The 18821-nt window shown below is 41.3% G+C and overlaps 1 protein-coding gene across 27 annotated transcripts in view; it reads left to right on the top strand.

The window, feature by feature from the left end:
• Positions 1–18821, top strand: part of LOC147344333 (uncharacterized) — a 492915-nt gene that overhangs the window by 57652 nt on the left and 416442 nt on the right. The window contains exons 2-3 of one of the 27 annotated variants that reach the window (XR_015155778.1): positions 17388–17455; positions 18196–18219. The exons of the other annotated variants lie outside the window; for them this stretch is intronic. The gene's annotated coding sequence lies outside the window, so the exon portion shown is untranslated. The remainder of the gene's footprint in view (positions 1–17387; positions 17456–18195; positions 18220–18821) is intronic. 27 annotated transcript variants of the gene reach the window in all.

Below are 18821 nucleotides of genomic sequence, written 5' to 3'. Positions count from 1 at the left end.
TACACATAAAGCTGCTGTGAATATTCACATGTAAGTCTCTGTAGGGAGATACATTTTCATTTCTCTTGGGTAAACAGCTAGAAGTGGAATGACTGAATCATAAAGTAGTTTTATGTTCATTTTTTTGTGAACCTGCCACACTTTTCTAAAGTGACTGCTGCACCATTTTACATTTCCACCAGCAGTGTGTGAAGGTTCTAGTTCTCTAAGTCATAACTGTCCCCTGGGATTGGTAACCTTTCAAATTTTGCTACTCTAATAGGTATGCCCGGGTACCATATTGAGGTTTTAATTTGAATTTCCCTAATGATTAATACGTGAGCACGTTTTCATGTGCTTATTTGCCACAGATGTGTCTTCTTTAGTGACGTATCTGTTCAGATCTTATGCTTGTTTTAAAAGCTAGTCTGTTTTCTTTTTTTTTTTTTTTTTTTTAGTCTGTTTTCTTATTGTGGACTTTTAAGAGTTATTTTTTCTGGATATAAGTTCCTTTTCAGAAGTATAATTTATGAATATTTTCTCCCTTTTTGTGGCTTTTCATTCTTTTAACTGTGTCTTTAAAGAGCAAAAGTTTAAAATGTTGAAGTTTAATTTATCAGTTTTTTTTTCTTTTATGGATTGTGCTTTTGATGTTTTATCTAAAAACTCTTAATCTAAAGTCACTAAGGCTTTCTCATATGTGTTCTTCTAGAAGCTATATAGTTTATTTTATAAAGTTTGTTGTTTTAGGCCCCACAAGTATATTGAATTTTTGTATGCGATGTGGAAGTATAGATTTCCAATTGTTTCCTTAATAGTTGTTGCAAGTATTATACTTTATCAGTTGAATTACCTTTGCATCTGTGTCAGAATATCAGTTGGGTCTGCTTCAGAACTCTGTTTTGTCCCACTGAAGTACTTGTTGGTCTTAATGCTAGGATAACATGATCTTGCTTACAATTTTATAGTAGGACTTGCAATCCAGTCCCTTCACTTCCAAGGGAAACTGAAATGGAAACAAGAATGGGAAAGGATGCTGAGCAGGCAAAAACAAATGATATCTTCCATAATTTACCTCTAGTTCTAGAGCAGCAGCTGTGCACTTACTAAATGAAACTGTAAATTCAGCCACCCTCGAGATATTGTCTCAAAGCTCTTTCTCCATCATAGTAACTTTTTCCATGTCACTGGGCACTGAGACTTCTTCAGAGGGCAGATTGATTGTGTACATTGGTACCATGCCTCCCTGCAGTGGAGCTGGGCTCCATTGATTTTCAAACAGCCAAAGAGAGAATCCACACTATGAATGCAGGTAGTCTGCATTCATAGTGTGAACTCAATGTGACTAATAAAATGCCTCATGAATCACAATGCCATACTGGCAGTTACATTTATGTGGTGTGCATGTGTTCACTGAAACATGGGAAGTTAGAACTGGCAGCCACCTGAGGCATCCTCTAACCCAATGTTTCTTATGCTTTGAATTCTAGGACTACTTTTAATGCTGTTTTTTCTATCTCTATATGTTTGCATTTTATTCAGATAATACCTGATTCTTGAGTGTATTCAGGAACCTTTGATTTTCTGACAGTTTGGAAAACCCTAGTTTAGCAATCCGGAGAAGGCAATGGCATCCTACTCCAGTACTCTTGCCTTGGAAAATCCCATGGATGGAGGAGCCTGGTAGGCTGCAGTCCATGGGGTTGCGAAGAGTGGGACACGACTGAGCAACTTCACTTTCACTTTTCACTATCATGCATTGGAGAAGGAAATGGCAACCCACTCCAGTATTCTTGCCTGGAGAATCCCAGGGACGGGGGAGCCTGGTGGGCTGCCGTCTATGGAGTTGCACAGAGTCGGACACAACTGAAGCGACTTAGCAGCAGCAGCAGTTTAGCCATCATCATTTTAACAATTGAGGAAATTAAAGAAATGTATAATAAAGAGAAGTGACTTACACAACACTCCACAACTGAGCTAGAACAACAACCTGGGTCATCTGGGCCCTTTTCCTAATATTGACATTTTCCCCACTGCATCAGGCTGAACTTATCGCATATTCCATTGGAAGAGAAAAACTTGGAGTTCTTTAAAATAATACTGACATTTCAAGAGGAATTACTAGACAAGATTTGGTAGGCAAGTTGAATTTTTAGATTCTGTTCCTTTGATTTCACTTTTCAGAAGGAACTCATCCTTTTCCTCTGTGTCTAATACAAAGGGGGAAAGGGACCTGCCACTTATTCAGCACTTACTCTGAAGTTCTTTAATCCTCATGACAACCCCGCAGAGTAGCTATTATGATTCCCATTTTACAGATGATGAAAGGGGCTCAGAGAGAGGAAGAAAATTGCCCATGTTCCGCACAGCTAGTGATGGCTGTTGTTGTTCAGTTGCTAAGTTGTGTCTGATTCTTTGTGACCCCATGGACCATAGCACTCCCAATTTCCCTGTCCTTCACCATCTCCCGGAGTTTGCTCAGACTCATGTCCATTGAGTCAATGTTGCCACCCAACCATCTTGTCCTTTGGTGTCCCCTTCTCCTCCTGCCCTCAATCTTTCCCAGCATCAAGGCCTTTTCCAATGAGTCAGCTCTTTGCATCAGGTGGCCAAAGTATTGGACCTTCAGCTTAAGCATCAGTCCTTCCAATGAACATTCAGGGTTGATTTCCTTTAGGATTGACTAGTTTGGGCTCCTTGCTGTCCAAAGAACTCTTAAGAGTCTTCTTCAGCACCACAATTCAGAAGCATCAATTCTTTGGAACTCAGCTTTCTTCATGGTCCAACTCCCACATCCGTACATGACTACTAGAAAAGCTATAGACCTTTGTCGGAACACTGATATCTTTGCTTTTTAATATGCTGTCTAGGTTTGTCATAGTTTTTCTTCCAAGGAGCAAGCATTTTTAAATTTCATGGCTGCAGTCACCATCCTGTGATTTTGGAGCCCAAGAAAACAAAATCTGTAAAAGTTTCCCCTTTTCCCATATATTTGCCATGAAATGATGAGACAAGATGCCATGATCTTAGTTTCTTGAATGTTGAGTTTTAAGCCAGCTTTTTCACTCTCCTCTTTCACCTTCACCTTCAAGAGACTCTCTATTTCCTCTTTGCTTTCTGCCATGAGAGTGGTATCATCTGCATATCTGTTGTTCAGTTGCTCAGTCATGTATGACTCTGTATGAACCCATGGACTGCAGCATGCCAGGCTTCCCTGTCCTTCACTATCTCTGGAAGTTTGCTCAAACTCATGTCCATTGAGTTGGTGATACCATCCAATCATATCATCCTCTATCTCCCCCGTCTCCTCCTGCCCTCAGTCTTTCCTAGCATCAGGGTGTTTTCCAGGATATTTCTCCTGGCAATGTTGATTCTAGCTTATAGTTTATCCAATCCAACATTTTGTATGATGTACTCTGCATATAAGTTAAATAAGCAGGGTGACAATATATAACCTTAACATACTCCTTTCCCAATTTTGAACCAGTCCTTTGTTCCTTGTCCAACCCTAACTTGCTTCTTGACCTGCATACAGGTTTCTCAGAAGGCAGGTAAGGTGGTCTGGTATTCCCATCTCTTTAAGAATTTTCCACAGTTTGTTGTAATCCACACGGTCAAAAGATTGAGCATAGTCAATGAAGCAGAAGTAGATGTTTTTCTGGAATTCCCTTGCTTTTTATATGATCTAATAGATGTTGGCAGCTTGATCTCTAGCTCCTCTGCTTTTTTAAAAAATCTATCTTGTACATCTGGAAATTCTGAATTCACATACTGTTGAAGCCTAGCTTGAAGAATTTTGAGCATTACCTTGCTAGCATGTGAAATGAGCACAATGGTATGGTAGTTTGAACATTCCAGTAGTGGTCGTACTTGCCAATCATTATTGCTGTGCCCTCTCTATTATTTTTTAAATAAAGATTTTCTACAGATAAGAATGACTTCCCTGGTGGCTCAGTTTGTATAGAATCTTCCTGCAATGCAGGAGACTTGGGTTCAGTCCCTGAATCAGGAAGATCCCCTGGAGAAGGAAATAGCAGCTTACTCTAGTATGCTTGCTTGGGAAATCCCATGGACAGAGGGGACAGGCAGGCTACAGTCCATGGGGTTGCAAGAGTCAGACATGACTTAGTGACTCAACTACCACCACGGATAAGAAAGGACACTTCAAAGATGCTGAGAATGTCAGTGGCTATTTTCTTAACACATTGTCCAGGCAAAGTGTAACCAATGACAAAAACAATGACAAAGAAAGGAGAGGGTGAGTGCCTAAACTTCAGAGCTTCAAAAAGAACATGTGCTGACATCTAGGACTTGCTCTGGCTTTTTCAGGATCTCTTCCCCTTACAGCTAAAGCAGGGATTGGCTCTAGTACCTGTGGGCCAGATTCCGGCTACCACCTATTTTTATAAATAACGATTTATTGAAACACACTCAAGTCCATTAATTACCTGTTGTCCTTGTTGACTGTTTTTGTTATGATGGTAAATTTGAGTTTTTGTGATGGACACTGTATGGGTCACAGAGCCTACATATTTACTCTCTGGCCCTTTGTAGAGGTTTGCTGACCCATGATCTAAAGGAAGAGTTTGCAAACCATGTTCTCCAGAGACCTATTAAGTTCACTGAAGTGGAACTCAAAAGCCTCTTTCACCTGGGTGTGAGTGTCAGTTGACAAGATTCTCGTGGCCTAATTTACTTCAAACAGAGCAGTTCTGCTTTCATCTCAACTATATATTGGGTTTTCACAGTTTAAATATGTGTTAGGTCAGGGTGATGGATGGACTGGGGACATTAGGTCAGATTCCTAGAGAGCGCTATAAATGTTTGACTGCTGACCATGGCAGCAAAATCCAGGTACCTATGAAAAGTAATTTGGAGCTTTTGGCACTTTGTCTTCATAACTATGGGAAACAGGAATTCTCCTCCCTACCGCAAAATTATACTTGAAGAGTTAGAAGCTTTCGAGTAAAACTGTGTTGGATATTTCACTTAGGACATATGTTCTATGATGGCCTGAAAGTTTGGGTGGAAAATAAGAGAAGTCTATAAAATAAGCTATCAGAACTGATATTTCGGTTGTGGAACCTTTGACAGGTTTAAGAAGTGCCTGAGGCATATTACCACCTACAAGGCAGCACCTTCTTACCAGGTAAAACAAACTGTATTTTTGTGACACTATTTCCCTGTTACTGAAACAACTGTACCGCCTTGAATAGCTGGTCTGACACGACTTTAATGTCCTAGGTGAGAAAGAGAAAATTAATTATTTGATCTTTTGGAGCATATTTTTAATTCATAAAAATGTCACTTTTGATCCAGTTCAATAACAGCAGAGTGTCTTGTATCAACTAATGTTTCTTCTGACAATAATCATAAACTCTGAACAAAATACTGAAGAAAAGACATCTGAAGACTCTGGAGAGTGACCCACAGCAGGCAGAAACTGGAAGCTGTTAATACTTGAAAGAAGGAAACAGCACTGGATGGAATACACATTTATATGGTTTTCTCAGTGGGGTTACCTAGTCTAGTCTATGTTATAAGATGACTAGATCTGAGCCAGAAAGATGCACTATCACTAACTTGGCATGATACAAGGTGGAATTCAAAGCTGCCAAAGAAGCTGGAAAGTGAGGGAGATTTTTCAGAATGGAGAGGGAAGACTCTAAACAGGTGTATAAACTCTCCTTGAATCCTTGGCTGATGCTAAACTGCATACGCATTGAGGAGATTTCAAGAAGCTCAGCAGAAAACAATAGCTAAAAGGCTGAAAGATTTAAGCTGTGCTTTCAACTTCTACCTAGTAAAGAGGAGACAGAATTAAGAGTTTTAGTTAGTAGGTCTTGGTAAATGCTTTGGGCTTTCCATTGAAATCTCATCATATCTCTTGTCTAAGGGATTTGCCTTAGAATAAAGGGCCAAATACAAAAACAGATGCACCAAAATAAAGGGTAAAAATCAGGCTTTCATAAGATAAAAATGTCAATCAATAATTTAATGGTGTTTTGAAACAACACCTGTCAGAAGAATATGACAGAGTCCATAGCTGACCACATATCATGTAGTATATCCAATATACTAAAAATACTGGACATGCAGAAAATGTAAAATAAGAAACAGGAGAATGTGATCCATGATCAAGAGGAAAATTAATCAATAGAAAAGGCATAAAATGAACCCAATTTTAAAACTAACAGACAAGCACTTTAAAGAAGTCATTGCAAACATTTAAAAGAAAATGTAGCATATTGTTGAATAGATAGGAAGTTGAAATAAAAATAGGGATTTCCCTGGTGGTACAGTGGATAAGAATCTGCCTGCTAACGCAGGGGCATGGGCTCGATCTCTGGTCCAGGAAGATTCCATACGTTGCAGAGCAACTAAGCCCGAGTGCCACAACTACTGAGTCCACACGCTATAACTACTGAAGCTATGTGCCTACAGCCTGTGATGAGCAACGAAAGAAGCCCTCGCGGGGAGAAGCCCTTGCACGGCAACTAGTAGCTCCTGCTCTCTGCAACTAGAGAAAATCTGAGCACAACAACGGAGACCCAGTGCAACCCCTCAAAATGATGATAATAATTACCTTTGAAAATGGAACCATAAAAAGATAACCAAATGAAATTTTAAAACTGATAGTTAAATCTAAATGAAGCACTCAATGGGTATTTGGCTTTCCCTCCTGATATGGTCCATATTTCCCTCATGGAACCAACCATAGATCCATTTGGTTAAAAAAAACCAAACAACTAGATATGTTTTACTCTTTACAGAAATAATATAAATGTTCTCTAACTTGCTTTAAGAGTGCACATCTGCCTGTATATTGGAAAAATATAAAGAAGTGCAAGGGAGTGAGGGGCAGCAAATTCAAAACGGTGGTTGCTGCTGGGAAGAGTAAGGGTAGTGTGAGGGAAGGAATACACTGGAGGCTTCAACTGGCAATATTTTACATCTTAAACTGGGTGCTGGTGTTCTAGGGCTGCACTGTATTGTTCTTTATTCCTTTCTATAGATCTTAGCTATTATGTGCTTATTTAAATGAAAAATTACATCATGAAAATGCAAATGGAGCTATCCTTAATCTCTATTTTATTTATATCAATTATCCTTTTTCATAGTAACAATAATAAAGATGGACCAGGAATAACTGAGAATTTTGGTAGGAATTAAAGGTGTCATAGTGGAAAGTATAAAATTGGAACTTAAGGGAAGATGTTTCTTGATAATTAGATGTCATAGGTTCTCTGGAGGTCTGGTATGGAATGGGCAAAGTTCACAGGAAATTAGGAGGAAATTCTGGTAATAACTGTGCCTGCTTGGCTACTTTTGTGTTTCTGTGTTTTGATACAAGAAGCTGCTTCCAGACACAGAAGGTCTACCTGTTGCCTTGTAGGGGCAATGCTGCATATGGCTAGGGAGTTTCAACAGAATGCTCGGGACAGCAGTGGAACCTCTGCACCCATGGGTTGGAAAGAAGCTGTCCATGTCCATTCCTAGGGAGTTTCCCTTGTAAGCTCAAGTTCCAAACCAAAGACTGAGGCTAGGACAGAACCAACAAAGGTGATATAGTCAGTAAGTTGTTCAAAGTGGGGAGCTAAGTAAGTCCAGGCAAAGAAACATGGGGATAGGAACTGAGACACAGGAAGTCTGAGATCAAGTCTATAATAAAAATGTGAATAGTGACTAACATTCATGTAGCACTTCACTACATAAAGAGTTCTAGATCATCACATTAAGTCCTCAAAACAAACCTAAGTTTAAGGACTAATATTATGTCCACTTAATACATGAGAAATCTGAGGCCCTAAGGCACACGGTAATAAGAGGAGAAGCTGGGAATGTAATTGAGGCTGTCTGACCCTAGAGTATGTACTTAACCACATGCTGCTTCCTCAGTAAAATGTTGAGGAATAGGATGACCATAGCCAGGAGCTGATTCTAGTCCAGGATCAGAGTATCTAGAACTCAAGAATCTAGAGAAACAGATAAAGATCTTTAATCAGATGCAGTATCTGCTTCTGTACAGACTGAGCCTGTAACCGTCTATTCTGAAATATTTGCAGTAGGAGCAGATGGAGATTTTCTGGGCTTCAGGTATATGCAAATTAAGAAACCTCTTCAAGAAAAGTAATACAAAAATGTTTCTTTTGAAAATTCTACCCCAAAATATGACCATATAAACATATAGCTAGGGTTTCTCTGAGGGCCTTAGAAAAGCCCATGAAGGTGGGGAACCCTGAGGATTAAGCTTATTCAGTGGCAGTTGACAGCTGGCTTTGTATCTGGGGATCACATAAATTTTGCTTTTTGTGAGTCTTTATTAACATCCACCTCTTTACCTAGAAAGAATATGGGGTTCCTATTTGTTACTTTATTTTATTGTCACATAGTAGGCATTCCTGAGTATTCTAAGATTCTAGGCTGAACTTTGTTTTTTGTTTGTTTTTTGTCTTCTGTTAGAATTATCTTTCGGAGGTTGGGAATGTAGCATTTGGTCTAGCAGGGAAACAAAAGACATTCTAAGTCTATAATAACAGAGGAAAGTCAGTATAGGGAATTGGTTAGCCAGATGATAGAAGAGCTGAGAAGCCAGAGGATGTGGAAGCACCTTGGAGATTAGAAATTGCAGAAATCTGCTTCTACCCTTAGGGATGGGAGTATAAAGGAAGGAAATGGAATTACCAGTGCCAGAAGCCTAGGACTATCTGACAGCTATGGTAAGGACTGCCCAACAGCATAGGAATCTTGATAGACGAGCTTTCTACCAGATTCTGGGATAATGGAGGAAAGTCATCCACTGTCAGAGAGGCTGCTTGAGGCAGAGGGAGAACTCTGCTGGCTCCTTTCTTCCCTTGCTATTTAAGATTCCCACAATGCCTTCTGTTTATACTTAGCCAGAGCCATTTGGCAAGGGAGACTGGGAAATGTAGTTTTATTCACTACAGAGCAAAGATTGGAAATCAGTTCAGTTCAGTTGCTCAGTTGTGTCTGACTCTTTGCGACCCCATGGACTGTGGCATGACAGGCTTCCCTGTCCATCACCAACTCCTGGAGCTTGCTCAAACTCATGTCCATCGAGTTGGTGATGCCATCCAACCATCTCATCCAATACTTTGGCCACCTGATGCGAAGATCTGACTCATTGGAAAAGACCCTGATGCTGGGAAAGATTGAATGCAGGAAGAGAAGGAGATGACAGAGGATGAGATGGTTGGATGGCATCTCATCTCAGATTGGAAAGAGATGAGAGCAACAAGTCCCAGCATAAGACACAAGATGGTAAGGGATGTTTTAGACTGAATTATATCATGCCCTAAACTCATCCACTGTAGACCTAATCCCAGTTCCTCACATGTGACTATATTTGGAGATGGTTTTTTTAAACAGTGAATTAAGTTAAAATGAGATCAATCAGATGGCCCTAGCACAATACAACAGGTGTCCTTATAAGAAGAGAACGTTTAGACACAGATAAGCACAGAGAGAAGACCTTGAGGAGGACATGGATGGATGGCATAGGCCATCTACAAAATAAAGAGAGAGGCCTTAGAAGAAACCAACCCTGCTGAATCCTTGAGCTTGGACTTCTAGCTTATAGAATCATGAGAACATACATTTTTGTTGTTTAAGCCTCCTAGTCTGTGGTAGTTGGTCATGGAAGCTCTAGCCAACTAATACAGGAAAGGTGTATCATCCTGAGACGTGATGTTCCGTTGTCTTTCCTGGAGATTGTCTCTAACACTCGATGGTTAAACCTGACTGTCCCCATGCTTCTTCAGCTTCCTATTTGCAGAAATCAGTTGGATCATTGCTGCCAATGGAAATCTCTTCCATCACCATTTACTTCTCTTCCTCTTTCTTGAGGTTCTAGGAGATTCTTGCTGGCTTGCTTGTGCATGGGATGTATCAATTAGTTGTCTAATTTCAGAAAGCAAGAACTTTGCTTTTAGGAAACAAAGAGGTGGTAAAATATGCTTCTGAAACTATCCAACTCCTCAAGGCAAAACAGAAACTTTGGAGCTCTCTCAAATCCTACATGGGAATAGTTAAAATAATAATTTCCTTAAGGCCAGATGGTAATTTGATGCTTTATAGGCAAACTGCTACCTTTTCATTTTTCCCTTTGCTGAACCACAATTCATGTGGATCAGGACAACGGGAGCAGGAGGAAGAACGATCTGCATTTTCTCCCCATCTGTTCCTGTGAGGCCAGGATGATAACAATATGGCATTCACCGTGGGATGCCAACATGGGGCTCTAGACTTGGACCGGCAGAATCCTATTTTATTATAGGAATTTGTACTAATCAACCCTAGAGGCAAATGTGGCAAATTTCAGAACCTGAAAATACGATCACTTTTTTTCCAATTAGGAGTAAAAAGAACATTGTATTTGGCAACAACATAGCAGGACTCTGGGTCTGGCTATGGGACTTCCCATCTGTGTGACCTTGGGCAAGGGTCCTCTTCTTTTAGGACATGCTCATCTCATCCGTCAAGTGTGATCAATATCTGACATACTGAGCCATGTGAACTGATCAAATTAGATAATGTGTGAAGGTGGGTCTTTAGCCCTGATTTAGGGCTCTGCACACAGAAGTAGTGTTTATTATTTTCTTACAATCCCAGGGTATGAAATCAAATTTCTAGAGACTGACAACTCTGTTTTCTGTCCTCCTTTGTTGAATACGTATAAGAGCAACCACCACGCTGAAGCTCCGCAACCTCAACCCAAACTGAGTTGTTTATGATTAAGAGCCCTGATTTCTTCTCTTGGTAGAGACACAGGCTACAGTGGTAATTCCCCTAAATAAAAATCCATACCCAAGTTATTTTTCCCATAATAATTTCTTTGAATATGGTATTATGCATGTACCAGGGTAACTTTTTGTCAGTTTTATTAAAATGTAATTTGCATGAAGTTCAGTTCAGTCACCCAGTCGTGTCCAACTCTCTGCAACCCCATGGACTGCAGCACACCAGGCCTTCCTGTCCATCACCAACTCCTGGAGTTTACTCAAACTCATCTCCATTGAGTTGGTGATACCATCCAGCTATCTCATCCTGTGTTGTCCCCTTCTCCTCCTGCCCCCAATCCCTCCCAGCATCAGAGTCTTTTCAAATGAGTCAGCTCTTTGCATCAGGTGGCCAAAATATTGGAGTTTCAACTTCAACATCTGTCCCTCCAATGAACACTCAGGACCCATCTCTTTAGGATGGACTGGTTGGATCTCCCTGCTGTCCAAAGGACTCTCAAAAGCCTTCTCCAACACCACAGTTAAAAAGCATCAATTTTTTGGTGTTCAGCTTTCTTTATAGTCCAACTCTCAACATCCATACATGACTACTGGAAAAACCATAGCTTTGACTAGATGGACCTTTTTTGGCAAAGTAATGTCTCTGCTTTTTAATATGCTGTCTAGGTTGGTCATTAGAGAAGGCAATGGCACCCCACTCCAGTACTCTTGCCTGGAAAATCCCATGGATGGCGGAACCTGGAGGGCTGCAGTCCATGGGGTCACTGAGTGTTGGACACGACTGAGTGACTTCACTTTCACTTTTCATTTTCATGCATTGGAGAAGGAAATGGCAACCCACTCCAGTGTTCTTGCATGGAGAATCCCAGGGATAGGGGAGGCTGGTGGGCTGCCATCTATGGGGTCTCACAGAGTCGGACACGACTGAAGCGACTTAGCAGCAGCAGCAGCAGGTTGGTCATGACTTTCCTTCCAAGGAGTAAGCATTTTTAATTTCATGACTGCAGTCACCATCTGCAGTGATTTTGGAGTCCCCCAAAATAAAGTCAGTCACTGTTTCTACTGTTTCCCCATCTATTTCCCATGAAGTGATGGGACCAGATGCCATGATCTTAGTTTTCTGAATGTTGAGCTTTAAGCCAACTTTTTCACTCTCCTCTTTCACTTTCATCAAGAGGCTTTTTAGTTCTTCACTTTCTGCCATAAGGATGGTGTCATCTGCATATCTGAGGTTATTGATATTTCTCCCAGCAATCTTGATTCCAGCTTGTGCTTCTTCCAGCCCAGCATTTCTCATGATGTACTCTGCATAGAAGTTAAATAAGCAGGGTGACAATATACAGCCTTGACAAACTCCTTTTCCTATTTGGAACCAGTCTGTTGTTCCATGTCCAGTTCTAACTGTTGCTTCCTGACCTGCATACAGATTTTTCAAGAGGCAGGTCAGATGGTCTGGTATTCCCATCTCTTTCAGAATTTTCCACAGTTTGGGGTGATCCACACAGTCAAAGGCTTTGGCATAGTCAATAAAGCAGAAATAGATGTTTTTATGGAACTCTCTTGATTTTTTGATGATCCTTTCACGAATTTAAAGTGTACCATTCGATGAGCTTTGACAAATTTATACAGTCTTAAATCACTACCACAACTGGCAGGGTAATCTTTGCAGACAATGGTTTACAGTTTTCTCTTTCCACTTCCACAACAGGAAGCAGGCTCTCATTCCCTGATTTAGAGGAGGTTTGTGACGCTGCAGAGGGCAAATAGTCTGCAAGACTCATGGCTTCCTGACTTTGCTTTTTAAAACCTTCAGTCCATGGAGGAGCTTATGCTAGACATCCTGGTGGGGAAGAGACAGAGTGCCTTGGAGAGAAACAGGAAGGAATATGGTGATGATGATAAAGGCAAGGATGAAATGCCAGGTTCCAATTTGGGGGCCTTTAGATATATTGGCTCACTTAATACTCATAACATCCTTTGAGGAAGGTTCTGTTTCTGTTCCCATTTTATGGGTGAAGAAGCTGAAGCACAGAGAGGTTGAGGCTTTTATCCAAGGAAACTTGGCTTATATGTGATAGAACTAGAGTTTGAGGCCATAATCTGCTCTACAGCATGAAAGTGAAAGTGTTAGTTGCTACATCATGTTCGGCTCCTTGTGACGCCATGGACTGTAGCCCGCCAGGCTCCTCTGTCCATGGGATTCTCCAGGCAATAAGGATGGAATGGGTTGCCATTCTCTTCTCCAGGGGATCTTTCTGACCCAGGGATTGAACCTGAGTCTCCTGCACTGCAGGCAGAGTCTTTACCATCAGAGCCACCAGGGAAGTTTTACAGCATAGTCCATAAAGAAAAATGAAAGGACCTTAACAAAACTAGAAAAAAATGTCTAGAATCCAGAAAAATGAGAGGAATTTTGGTTTTTGCAGGCTGTGGGAAATGATACCGTGCTACTTTGGGGAGGAATGGTCTCACTGTAGAAGTCCAGGCTCTGAAAGGACCTTACAAACTAGGATGACAGATTTGTCAAGACTGAAAGATATGAGGGGTACCTCAGTACCATGGTGTCAAGTGGGGACTCTGTGTCCTTTGCTTTATGTCTGTGGGATGGTTTCTAAGACTGATGGAGCTTATATATGTGGCTAGTCCATCGGAGGAGGTGTTGGAGATAATATTAAATAGATTTAATATATCATCTTTTATTACCTTTTGTTCCCTTGAGTTCATGGACTGAGATTCATGCCCATTGGCCATAATTTTCATATGTTGTCAAATTTAGGCATTCCTAATTAAAAATGCAAACTCTCACATTATAGCACTTGGAAAAGGAAAAATGGTATCCACTATTCAAATTCCAGATCTGAATAATATTCCCTGAAGGGGACTCTCTCCCATCCTTGAAAACCATCATTTTCATTAAGCTTTCCCCTCTGGAATGCTAAAGGGGCATGAAAGACAAAAGGTAAGATTAACTTACCAGTTACATGTTAAAAATCAAAATGAGATAGGAATACCAATATTAGCTTCCCAACTTTTTAATCTCCTCACCTATTATTTTCTAGAATGACCTGAGGGTTGAAACAGCATAAGAATGATGATGTCACTCATGATTTAAAATTTAATGCTATTAATTTATGCTTGCATTATAATATTAAGTGAAAAAAAGCAGTTTAAAAATGCAATACTGATTATATAATTTGTCTGATTAAAATTATTCTACTCCTGTACTAAACTTGGTAGCCCAGGCTAGGGAAATCTCTTCCACTCTCCCAGGCAGCACCAGCAGGAACCAGTGGAGCCCCCAAAGTACCAGATAAACCAGGCAACCCAAAATAAAACCACAAAGGCTCTGAAAATTAAACTTACTGTAGCCATAGTCCATGAAAGTTAAGACACATGAGCTAAACCTAAATCTAAACAGTGTGTCTTAAATTTGTAACCAAACTCATCCCTTTTATTCTATTACTTAGAAGCAAGTCACTGGGTCCAGCCTGTACTCAAGGGGAGGGCATTATATAAGGGTGTGAACGTTGTCAAGACGTGGGGATCATGGTGGCTCAGATTAAAGGCTGCCTACAACAGTCTACCCTCTGGCCCTTAATAATTCACCTATGTTTCACATGTAAAATGTCTTCTACCATTACAGCATCAGCTCAAAGTCTGCGAAACCACCATCTATCTACATCAGGTTCAGGTGGGATGAGGCTCCTTGACTGTAGCTAAGAAGAGCTTCTTCAGTCCAGTTACAGTATGAGCATCTGTGAGTCTAAAGGGACAGTTATCCGCTCCCCTTGCCCACAATGTACCATGGTGAGACAAGCTTAGGATAACTGCTATAGACTTTCCTGTTCAAAGAGGAAAAATGAGAGCTACAGAGTGGTAACTGATCTAAAGTAGCTTTGAAATCTCTGTGAAAAGTGTCCTAAACTTTGTAATTATGCTTTCTGTGGCCACCCTCTAAAATTCCCATTTAGATAGCATCCTTATCTCAGCTCAGAAGAGACTCTGGTGTATGGGAGTCAGACCAACCAGGGTTTAAATGCTGCATCTCTCACCTGTTAGTCCCTCTGAGCTCAGTTTTCTTCTCTGTAAGGTGGGAATCATGCTTTTCTCTCACAGGGTTGCTAGGAGGGTGAAAAGGAAAAGAGAATTCATGTGCAGAGCTCCTAAGAGATGACTGGAAACAGAGTGAACACTCAGTAGAAGCTCATTTCCTTCTACCTTCAGTTAATTAGTGAATGAGTAAAACCATCTGATAAACTAGTTTATGAGAAGGTCATTGGAATGTTAGCAATTGATTTTGATAGGCTTAATATAGTTCCAGTTAATGGCTTATGCATTCCTGTGTGGTCCGTTTCCACTCCAGGTGTCTATTAAAGCAGAAAAGGCCAGTAGGTACCATGCAGGCTCAGGGCTGGGTGCTGGACCTTCCTTTCAGCCAAGTGGACAGGGATCTGATCGTGATGCTTTATCAAGGCGTCATAGTTTTTGTGCAGGTCTGCAACTGTAAGAGTTAGAGGCCGCTTTGCATGGGAGGCTCCAGACTGACCGGAGGCAATGGACTGCTTCTGCATCATTTTCCTGATTCTGAGGCAGTCGTCTTGAAAGGGGGTGTAGGATTGTACTTATGGGGAACAACTTCATATGCCAGACCCCTGGGGCTGAACCATGGCTCTACCATCTACTACCTCTATGACCTTGGACAAGTCACTTCCTGTTTGTTTGTTTGTTTTTCTTTGCCTCATTTTTAACAGTAATTGTGTCTACCTTACAGGATTATGGTGAAGATTAAATGAGCTGATTTAAATATAGCAATTAGAACCATTGCTAGCACAGAGGAAGCACTATGTAAATGCTGATTGCTGCTCTTATTTCACTGGAGCCATGGTGGCTGATCTGGGGGGAGCCTGGGCCACGACAGAGGAGCCACTGGAGGGAGGCCATAAAGTCAGAGAGAAAAGGAGAGAGTGCTGTGGCTGCTCTCTTCCTCCCCCGCCCCACTTTTCTCATGGGATCTCCCAATGGCCAAGCCAGAAGTCAGCCTGTGGGTTTCAGCTCCCAACTGTACAAAGGAGACCAATGGAAAGATGAACAATGGATCTGCAAATTTAGGAGGCTCAGGACTGGCATGGTATACCATTGCCATAAATCTACAGGGGAGCATTTATACTCCCCAGCTTTTAGAGGCAGGGATTGAAGCTGAGGGAGATGAAATTAATGGTTCAAATATTCAAAGCCTGTGAAGTGGCAAAGGCAGGAATAGAATCCAAACCAGCCTAACTCCAAAGTCATGTCTACTTATGGTGCAGTGAAGCCCGTTGGTTCAGTTCTATAGCCTGCTTAGAGTCTGGGGTCCCCAGGTAGCACATCCTCATTGCATTTGATTGTACTTGGGGACTCTTCACATGAGTAGGTGAGTGAGTAGGTGGGAGAGCTCTTTGTATTTTAGAGACCTAAAGTTTTTCTCATCAGACCATGGCTCAAGGCCTCTGCTGCTGCTGCTGCTGCTAAGTCGCTTCAGTCGTGTCCAACTCTGTGCTACCCCATAGACAGCAGCCCACCAGGCTCCGCCATCCCTGGGATTCTCCAGGCAAGAACACTGGAGTGGGTTGCCATTTCCTTCTCCACTGCATGAAAGTGAAAAGTGAAACTGAAGTCGCTCAGTCGTGTCCGACTCTTAGCAACCCCATGGACTGCAGCCTACCAGGCTCCTCTGTCCATGGGATTTTCCAGGCAAGAGTACTGGAGTGGGGTGCCATTGCCTTCTCCCACCCTGGAAACCAAACTAGGCACGTCAGAATCACTTGTAGGAGCTCCTTAAACTCAAGTCTCTATCTCTGAATCAAGCTTATGGGGGCCTAGAAATTGAAGATGATGCTGAAGCCTGGCCCTGACTGGTATCCTCTCCTCTTAACCGTCTGCTCTGATGACCTGAACAAGTGGTCAGGAGTTGGCTTTGTTCAAATTAAATTAGTCATTAAAAGTCATATTCTCATCCAGGATGCTTTTGCAGCATCTGGGGTGAATGTAGGAGGAGGCAAAGACAATTTTTAGGCCCCAGAACTCTACAAAGAGGCTCACCAGCATACTCTAGAATGCTCTGATGTTTGAGTACATGTATGTTCAGTCAAGTCCAACTCTTTGTGACCCCATAGACTCTAGCTTTCCAGGCTCCTCTGTCCTCAGAAATTTTGAGGCAGGAGTACTAAAGTGGATTGCCATTTACTACTCCAGGGGATATTCCTGACCAAGGGATTAAACCCATGTGTCTTGCAGCTCCTGCATTGGCAGGTGTATTCTTTACCACTCTGCCACCTGGGAAGCCCAGAATGCTCTGGTATTTGCTATTAAACTGCATTTGATGTGCAAATACATTAGTCCACACTACATGAGTTTGAGCAAGCTCCGGGAGTTGGTGATGGACAGGGAAGCCTGGTGTGCTGCAGTCCATGGGGTTGCAAAGAGTTGGACACTACTGAGTGACTGAACTAAACTGAGGTTTTCTTTGGAACTAGGAACTCTCTGTCCTGTCTATCTTTTTATGCTACTATTTGATATGCCAGAATTTCATGTTCACTTCTTAGAGTCTGTGAAGATTCTCGAACAAGGACTGCTTGGCACACAAAATGAATTCACTTACTCTGTTCCCAGGTACTCAAACTTCTTGAGCTGGAGTGGAACTGTCTCAGGACCGAATATTTAGGGACACCATGTGAAGGGTAATTCAGTGTGTGATTGTCTCTAAATAGGAGTCTCACCTCAAGATTGTTTTAGAAGAAAAAGAAAAGAAGTCTGGGATGAAATTCTGCTCATTTGTAAAGGCATTAATTTTAGTTGCGCTTTAGAATAAGAGTAGAGCTTTAAAATATTGATGCAAATAAATATTTCACCCACAGGCATTCTGATTAAATCAGTCTGTGTGATGGGCTTGGGCATTAGTATGTATTTTTTAAGTTCTCTAAGTGATTCTAATGAATAAATGAATTGGGAAGAAACAATCGTAGTGCCTTCCTACATCTAACTATTATACGCTTTGAAGTTAGGCAAGCCTTTCTTGTTACAAGATCTCACATCTACTTTAAAAATCTCTTGCTTTTACCTCTTTCCTCATATCATATCTAGGCTCAAAATAGAACCTCATTGTTAATGTTTCAGTCAATATTTAGGACTGGCCTCCAGTTACTGGCTTCAAATACAGTATGATAGATTGTTTTTTCAAATACAATATCTCAGGACAGAAAGTTGGAAAATAAAAGGTGTGCAATTCTGGTTAAACATAAAATTTTGATTTGCAAATTACTACATTGTTTAATCTAACTCTAATAATATTAACTGTCATAACTAACAGTAAACTTTCACAGTACACCAAACTCTGTGCTAAGAACTTGACATGTATCATCTCATTTAATTCTCATTGCATCTCTATCATGTAAGTTCTGTTACTCTTCCTGTTCTACAGGTGAGAAAACTGAGGCCAAAGAAGGTAAGTACTTGTCTGATAAGCATAGCTAATAAGCGCTACCCTTGAACCAGGCTTCTGTTCTGAAAACCCACAGTCTTAATGACTCCACTATCAATGTGGGCATTCCTTATAGTGCATATTGTCTGTGGGGTCATTCATTGGCAAGTTTATGTTCTGAGTGCCACATCTGCAAGTCCAGAGATACAGGGTCTATGAGTTAATTCTGTAGATGGAATGCTTTAGGGAAGTTCTATATTGGAGTTTGTTTTACGTAGGAGTCAGAGCCTGAACATGCTCCTCAGAAGGGCAGTGTGTCCAGCTGTAGCCTCGTCAACTTCGGGTGGTTTTGTGATCTTCTGCTCACTTTTAGAGGCACCCACTTCCACCATCTTCATCCCTGAAGCATCTGTATATCAGTCTCCACTCTGGGACATGCATATTTGCTCTTCTTAGATGGGTCAGGTCCTGTGAAGTTCAGCCCAAAATGCCTTGGAGGAGAAAGCCCTCTGGTTGGTGCTTCTGTTGGAATCTTTTCTTGGCTGATGTAATGCTCTTGTAATTTTCCATCTTCCCCCACACAGACCCTTGGTCTTTGGCCATATATTCTGGTCTCTTTGCTCATG

This window comes from Bos grunniens, chromosome 26, assembly GCF_055505025.1.
Source record: "Bos grunniens cultivar Pamir isolate PY7600 chromosome 26, Bosgru_T2T1.0, whole genome shotgun sequence".
In the NCBI taxonomy this organism is placed as follows: Eukaryota; Metazoa; Chordata; class Mammalia; order Artiodactyla; family Bovidae; genus Bos; species Bos grunniens.
The sequence above is the reverse complement of the archived record's forward strand: the minus strand, read 5'-3'. Positions and strand labels throughout refer to the sequence as shown.